This window comes from Ascaphus truei, chromosome 7 (genome assembly GCF_040206685.1).
Source record: "Ascaphus truei isolate aAscTru1 chromosome 7, aAscTru1.hap1, whole genome shotgun sequence".
NCBI lineage: Eukaryota > Metazoa > Chordata > Amphibia > Anura > Ascaphidae > Ascaphus > Ascaphus truei.
The window spans coordinates 112,287,734-112,294,470 of record NC_134489.1 but is presented as its reverse complement, the minus strand read 5'-3'; positions in this window follow the sequence as shown (position 1 = coordinate 112,294,470).

Sequence of the window (6,737 nt, the reverse complement as noted above, 5' to 3'; positions counted from 1 at the left end):
ACGAGGAGGGCAGCGTGTGCGCAGCGGGTCCGAGTAACGAGAAGGGCAGCGTGTGCGCAGCGGGTCAGAGTAACGAGGAGTGCAGCGTGTGCGCAGCGGGTACGAGTAACGAGGAGGGCAGCGTGTGCACAGCGGGTCCGAGTAACGAGGAGGGCAGCGTGTGCGCAGCGGGTCAGAGTAACGAGGAGGGCAGCGTGTGCGCAGCGGGTCAGAGTAACGAGGAGGGCAGCGTGTGCGCAGCGGGTCAGAGTAACGAGGAGGGCAGCGTGTGCGCAGCGGGTCCGAGTAACGAGTAGGGCAGCGTGTGCGCAGCGGGTCCGAGTAACGAGTAGGGCAGCGGGTCCGAGTAACGAGTAGGGCAGCGTGTGCGCAGCGGGTCAGAGTAACGAGTAGGGCAGCGTGTGCGCAGCGGGTCAGAGTAACGAGGTGGGCAGCGTGTGCACAGCGGGTCCGAGTAACGAGGAGGGCAGCGTGTGCGCAGCGGGTCCGAGTAACGAGGTGGGCAGCGTGTGCGCAGCGGGTCCGAGTAACGAGGAGGGCAGCGTGTGCGCAGCGGGTCAGTAACGAGTTGGGCAGCGTGTGCGCAGCGGGTCAGAGTAACGAGGGCAGCGTGTGCGCAGCGGGTCCGAGTAACGAGGAGGGCAGCGTGTGCGCAGCGGGTCAGAGTAACGAGTTGGGCAGCGTGTGCACAGCGGGTCCGAGTAACGAGGAGGGCAGCGTGTGCGCAGCGGGTCAGAGTAACGAGGAGTGCAGCGTGTGCGCAGCGGGTACGAGTAACGAGGAGGGCAGCGTGTGCACAGCGTGTCCGAGTAACGAGGAGGGCAGCGTGTGCGCAGCGGGTCAGAGTAACGAGGAGGGCAGCGTGTGCGCAGCGGGTCAGAGTAACGAGGAGAGCAGCGTGTGCGCAGCGGGTCCGAGTAACGAGGTGGGCAGCGTGGTGCGCAGCGGGTCCGAGTAACGAGGGCAGCGTGTGCGCAGCGGGTCCGAGTAACGAGGAGGGCAGCGTGTGCGCAGCGGGTCAGTAACGAGTTGGGCAGCGTGTGCGCAGCGGGTCAGAGTAACGAGGGCAGCGTGTGCGCAGCGGGTCCGAGTAACGAGGAGGGCAGCGTGTGCGCAGCGGGTCAGAGTAACGAGTTGGGCAGCGTGTGCGCAGCGGGTCAGAGTAACGAGGAGGGCAGCGTGTGCGCAGCGGGTCAGAGTAACGAGGAGGGCAGCGTGTGCGCAGCGGGTCAGTAACGAGTTGGGCAGCGTGTGCGCAGAGGGTCAGAGTAACGAGGAGGGCAGCGTGTGCGCAGCGGGTCAGTAACGAGGTGGGCAGCGTGTGCGCAGCGGGTCAGAGTAACGAGGAGGGCAGCGTTGTGCGCAGCGGGTCAGAGTAACGAGGAGGGCAGCGTGTGCGCAGCGGGTCCGAGTAACGAGAAGGGCAGCGTGTGCGCAGCGGGTCAGAGTAACGAGGAGGGCAGCGTGTGCGCAGCGGGTCCGAGTAACGAGGTGGGCAGCGTGTGCGCAGCGGGTCCGAGTAACGAGGAGGGCAGCGTGTGCGCAGCGGGTCAGTAACGAGTTGGGCAGCGTGTGCGCAGCGGGTCAGAGTAACGAGGGCAGCGTGTGCGCAGCGGGTCCGAGTAACGAGGAGGGCAGCGTGTGCGCAGCGGGTCAGAGTAACGAGTTGGGCAGCGTGTGCGCAGCGGGTCAGAGTAACGAGGAGTGCAGCGTGTGCGCAGCGGGTACGAGTAACGAGGAGGGCAGCGTGTGCGCAGCGGGTCCGAGTAACGAGGAGGGCAGCGTGTGCACAGCGGGTCAGAGTAACGAGGAGGGCAGCGTGTGCGCAGCGGGTCAGAGTAACGAGGAGGGCAGCGTGTGCGCAGCGGGTCCGAGTAACGAGGTGGGCAGCGTGTGCGCAGCGGGTCCGAGTAACGAGGAGGGCAGCGTGTGCGCAGCGGGTCAGAGTAACGAGGAGGGCAGCGTGTGCGCAGCGGGTCAGAGTAACGAGGAGGGCAGCGTGTGCGCAGCGGGTCAGAGTAACGAGGAGGGCAGCGTGTGCGCAGCGGGTCAGAGTAACGAGGAGAGCAGCGTGTGCGCAGCGGGTCCGAGTAACGAGGTGGGCAGCGTGTGCGCAGCGGGTCCGAGTAACGAGGGCAGCGTGTGCGCAGCGGGTCCGAGTAACGAGGAGGGCAGCGTGTGCGCAGCGGGTCAGTAACGAGTTGGGCAGCGTGTGCGCAGCGGGTCAGAGTAACGAGGGCAGCGTGTGCGCAGCGGGTCCGAGTAACGAGGAGGGCAGCGTGTGCGCAGCGGGTCAGAGTAACGAGTTGGGCAGCGTGTGCGCAGCGGGTCAGAGTAACGAGGAGGGCAGCGTGTGCGCAGCGGGTCAGAGTAACGAGGAGGGCAGCGTGTGCGCAGCGGGTCAGAGTAACGAGGAGGGCTGCGTGTGCGCAGCGGGTCAGAGTAACGAGGAGGGCAGCGTGTGCGCAGCGGGTCCGAGTAACGAGGGCAGCGTGTGCGCAGCGGGTCCGAGTAACGAGGAGGGCAGCGTGTGCGCAGCGGGTCAGTAACGAGTTGGGCAGCGTGTGCGCAGCGGGTCAGAGTAACGAGGGCAGCGTGTGCGCAGCGGGTCCGAGTAACGAGGAGGGCAGCGTGTGCGCAGCGGGTCAGAGTAACGAGTTGGGCAGCGTGTGCGCAGCGGGTCAGAGTAACGAGGAGGGCAGCGTGTGCGCAGCGGGTCAGAGTAACGAGGAGGGCAGCGTGTGCGCAGCGGGTCAGTAACGAGTTGGGCAGCGTGTGCGCAGAGGGTCAGAGTAACGAGGAGGGCAGCGTGTGCGCAGCGGGTCAGTAACGAGGTGGGCAGCGTGTGCGCAGCGGGTCAGAGTAACGAGGAGGGCAGCGTGTGCGCAGCGGGTCAGAGTAACGAGGAGGGCAGCGTGTGCGCAGCGGGTCCGAGTAACGAGAAGGGCAGCGTGTGCGCAGCGGGTCCGAGTAACGAGGAGGGCAGCGTGTGCGCAGCGGGTCCGAGTAACGAGGTGGGCAGCGTGTGCGCAGCGGGTCCGAGTAACGAGGAGGGCAGCGTGTGCGCAGCGGGTCAGTAACGAGTTGGGCAGCGTGTGCGCAGCGGGTCAGAGTAACGAGGGCAGCGTGTGCGCAGCGGGTCCGAGTAACGAGGAGGGCAGCGTGTGCGCAGCGGGTCAGAGTAACGAGTTGGGCAGCGTGTGCGCAGCGGGTCAGAGTAACGAGGAGTGCAGCGTGTGCGCAGCGGGTACGAGTAACGAGGAGGGCAGCGTGTGCGCAGCGGGTCCGAGTAACGAGGAGGGCAGCGTGTGCACAGCGGGTCAGAGTAACGAGGAGGGCAGCAAGTGCGCAGCGGGTCAGAGTAACGAGGAGGGCAGCGTGTGCGCAGCGGGTCCGAGTAACGAGGTGGGCAGCGTGTGCGCAGCGGGTCCGAGTAACGAGGGCAGCGTGTGCGCAGCGGGTCCGAGTAACGAGGAGGGCAGCGTGTGCGCAGCGGGTCAGTAACGAGTTGGGCAGCGTGTGCGCAGCGGGTCAGAGTAACGAGGGCAGCGTGTGCGCAGCGGGTCCGAGTAACGAGGGCAGCGTGTGCGCAGCGGGTCAGAGTAACGAGTTGGGCAGCATGTGCGCAGCGGGTCAGAGTAACGAGGAGGGCAGCGTGTGCGCAGCGGGTCAGAGTAACGAGGAGGGCAGCGTGTGCGCAGCGGGTCAGTAACGAGTTGGGCAGCGGGTGCGCAGAGGGTCAGAGTAACGAGGAGGGCAGCGTGTGCGCAGCGGGTCAGAGTAACGAGGAGGGCAGCGTGTGCGCAGCGGGTCAGTAACGAGGTGGGCAGCGTGTGCGCAGCGGGTCAGAGTAACGAGGAGGGCAGCGTGTGCGCAGCGGGTCAGAGTAACGAGGAGGGCAGCGTGTGCGCAGCGGGTCCGAGTAACGAGAAGGGCAGCGTGTGCGCAGCGGGTCAGAGTAACGAGGAGGGCTGCGTGTGCGCAGCGGGTCAGAGTAACGAGGAGGGCAGCGTGTGCGCAGCGGGTCCGAGTAACGAGGGCAGCGTGTGCGCAGCGGGTCCGAGTAACGAGGAGGGCAGCGTGTGCGCAGCGGGTCCGAGTAACGAGAAGGGCAGCGTGTGCGCAGCGGGTCAGAGTAACGAGGTGGGCAGCGTGTGCGCAGCGGGTCCGAGTAACGAGGAGGGCAGCGTGTGCGCAGCGGGTCCGAGTAACGAGGAGGGCAGCGTGTGCGCAGCGGGTCAGAGTAACGAGGAGGGCAGCGTGTGCGCAGCGGGTCAGAGTAACGAGGAGGGCAGCGTGTGCGCAGCGGGTCCGAGTAACGAGGGCAGCGTGTGCGCAGCGGGTCAGAGTAACGAGGGCAGCGTGTGCGCAGCGGGTCCGAGTAACGAGGGCAGCGTGTGCGCAGCGGGTCCGAGTAACGAGGAGGGCAGCGTGTGCGCAGCGGGTCAGAGTAACGAGGGCAGCGTGTGCGCAGCGGGTCCGAGTAACGAGGAAGGCAGCGTGTGCGCAGCGGGTCAGTAACGAGTTGGGCAGCGTGTGCGCAGCGGGTCAGAGTAACGAGGGCAGCGTGTGCGCAGCGGGTCAGAGTAACGAGGGCAGCGTGTGCGCAGCAGGTCAGTAACGAGGAGGGCAGCGTGTGCGCAGCGGGTCAGTAACGAGTTGGGCAGCGTGTGCGCAGCGGGTCAGAGTAACGAGGTGGGCAGCGTGTGCGCAGCGGGTCAGAGTAACGAGGAGGGCAGCGTGTGCGCAGCGGGTCCGAGTAACGAGGAGGGCAGCGTGTGCGCAGCGGGTCAGAGTAACGAGGTGGGCAGCGTGTGCGCAGCGGGTCCGAGTAACGAGGAGAACAGCGTGTGCGCAGCGGGTCCGAGTAACGAGGAGGGCAGCGTGTGCGCAGCGGGTCAGAGTAACGAGGAGGGCAGCGTGTGCGCAGCGGGTCAGTAACGAGTTGGGCAGCGTGTGCGCAGCGGGTCAGAGTAACGAGGAGGGCAGCGTGTGCGCAGCGGGTCAGAGTAACGAGGAGGGCAGCGTGTGCGCAGCGGGTCAGAGTAACGAGGAGGGCAGCGTGTGCGCAGCGGGTCAGAGTAACGAGGAGGGCAGCGTGTGCGCAGCGGGGCAGAGTAACGAGGTGGGCAGCGTGTGCGCAGCGGGTCAGAGTAACGAGGTGGGCAGCGTGTGCGCAGCGGGTCAGAGTAACGAGGTGGGCAGCGTGTGCGCAGCGGGTCAGTAACGAGTTGGGCAGCGTGTGCGCAGCGGGTCAGAGTAACGAGGAGGGCAGCGTGTGCGCAGCGGGTCAGAGTAACGAGGAGGGCAGCGGGTCCGAGTAACGAGGTGGGCAGCGTGTGCGCAGCGGGTCAGAGTAACGAGGGCAGCGTGTGCGCAGCGGGTCCGAGTAACGAGGGCAGCGTGTGCGCAGCGGGTCCGAGTAACGAGGAGGGCAGCGTGTGCGCAGCGGGTCCGAGTAACGAGGTGGGCAGCGTGTGCGCAGCGGGTCCGAGTAACGAGGTGGGCAGCGTGTGCCAGCGGGTCAGAGTAACGAGGGCAGCGTGTGCGCAGCGGGTCAGAGTAACGAGGGCAGCGTGTGCGCAGCGGGTCAGAGTAACGAGGGCAGCGTGTGCGCAGCGGGTCAGAGTAACGAGGGCAGCGTGTGCGCAGCGGGTCAGAGTAACGAGGGCAGCGTGTGCGCAGCGGGTCAGAGTAACGAGGGCAGCGTGTGCGCAGCGGGTCAGAGTAACGAGGGCAGCGTGTGCGCAGCGGGTCAGAGTAACGAGGGCAGCGTGTGCGCAGCGGGTCAGAGTAACGAGGGCAGCGTGTGCGCAGCGGGTCAGAGTAACGAGGGCAGCGTGTGCGCAGCGGGTCAGAGTAACGAGGGCAGCGTGTGCGCAGCGGGTCAGAGTAACGAGTTGGGCAGCGTGTGCGCAGCGGGTCCGAGTACCGAGGAGGGCAGCGTGTGCGCAGCGGGTCCGAGTAACGAGGGCAGCGTGTGCGCAGCGGGTCAGAGTAACGAGGAGGGCAGCGTGTGCGCAGCGGGTCCGAGTAACGAGGAGGGCAGCGTGTGCGCAGCGGGTCCGAGTAACGAGGAGGGCAGTGTGTGCGCAGCGGGTCAGAGTAACGAGGAGGGCAGCGGGTCAGAGTAACGAGTTGGGCAGCGGGTGCGCACCGGGTCCGAGTAACGAGGTGGGCAGCGTGTGCGCAGCGGGTCCGAGTTACGAGGAGGGCAGCGGGTGAGAGTAACGAGTAGGGCAGCGGGTCAGAGTAACGAGTTGGGCAGCGGGTGCGCACCGGGTCCGAGTAACGAGGTGGGCAGCGGGTCCGAGTAACGAGGAGGGCAGCGTGTGCGCAGCAGGTCAGAGTAACGAGTTGGCCAGCGTGTGCGCAGCGGGTCCGAGTAACGAGGAGGGCAGCGTGTGCGCAGCGGGTCCGAGTAACGAGGAGGGCAGCGTGTGCGCAGCGGGTCAGAGTAACGAGGAGGGCAGCGTGTGCGCAGAGGGTCAGAGTAACGAGGTGGGCAGCGTGTGCGCAGAGGGTCAGAGTAACGAGGAGGGCAGCGTGTGCGCAGCGGGTCTGAGTAACGAGGGCAGCGTGTGCGCAGCGGGTCAGAGTAACGAGGTGGGCAGCGTCTGCGCAGCGGGTCTGAGTAACGAGGGCAGCGTGTGCGCAGCGGGTCCGAGTAACGAGGTGGGCAGCGGGTGCGCAGCAGGTCCGAGTAACGAGGGCAGTGGGTGCGCAGCGGGTCAGAG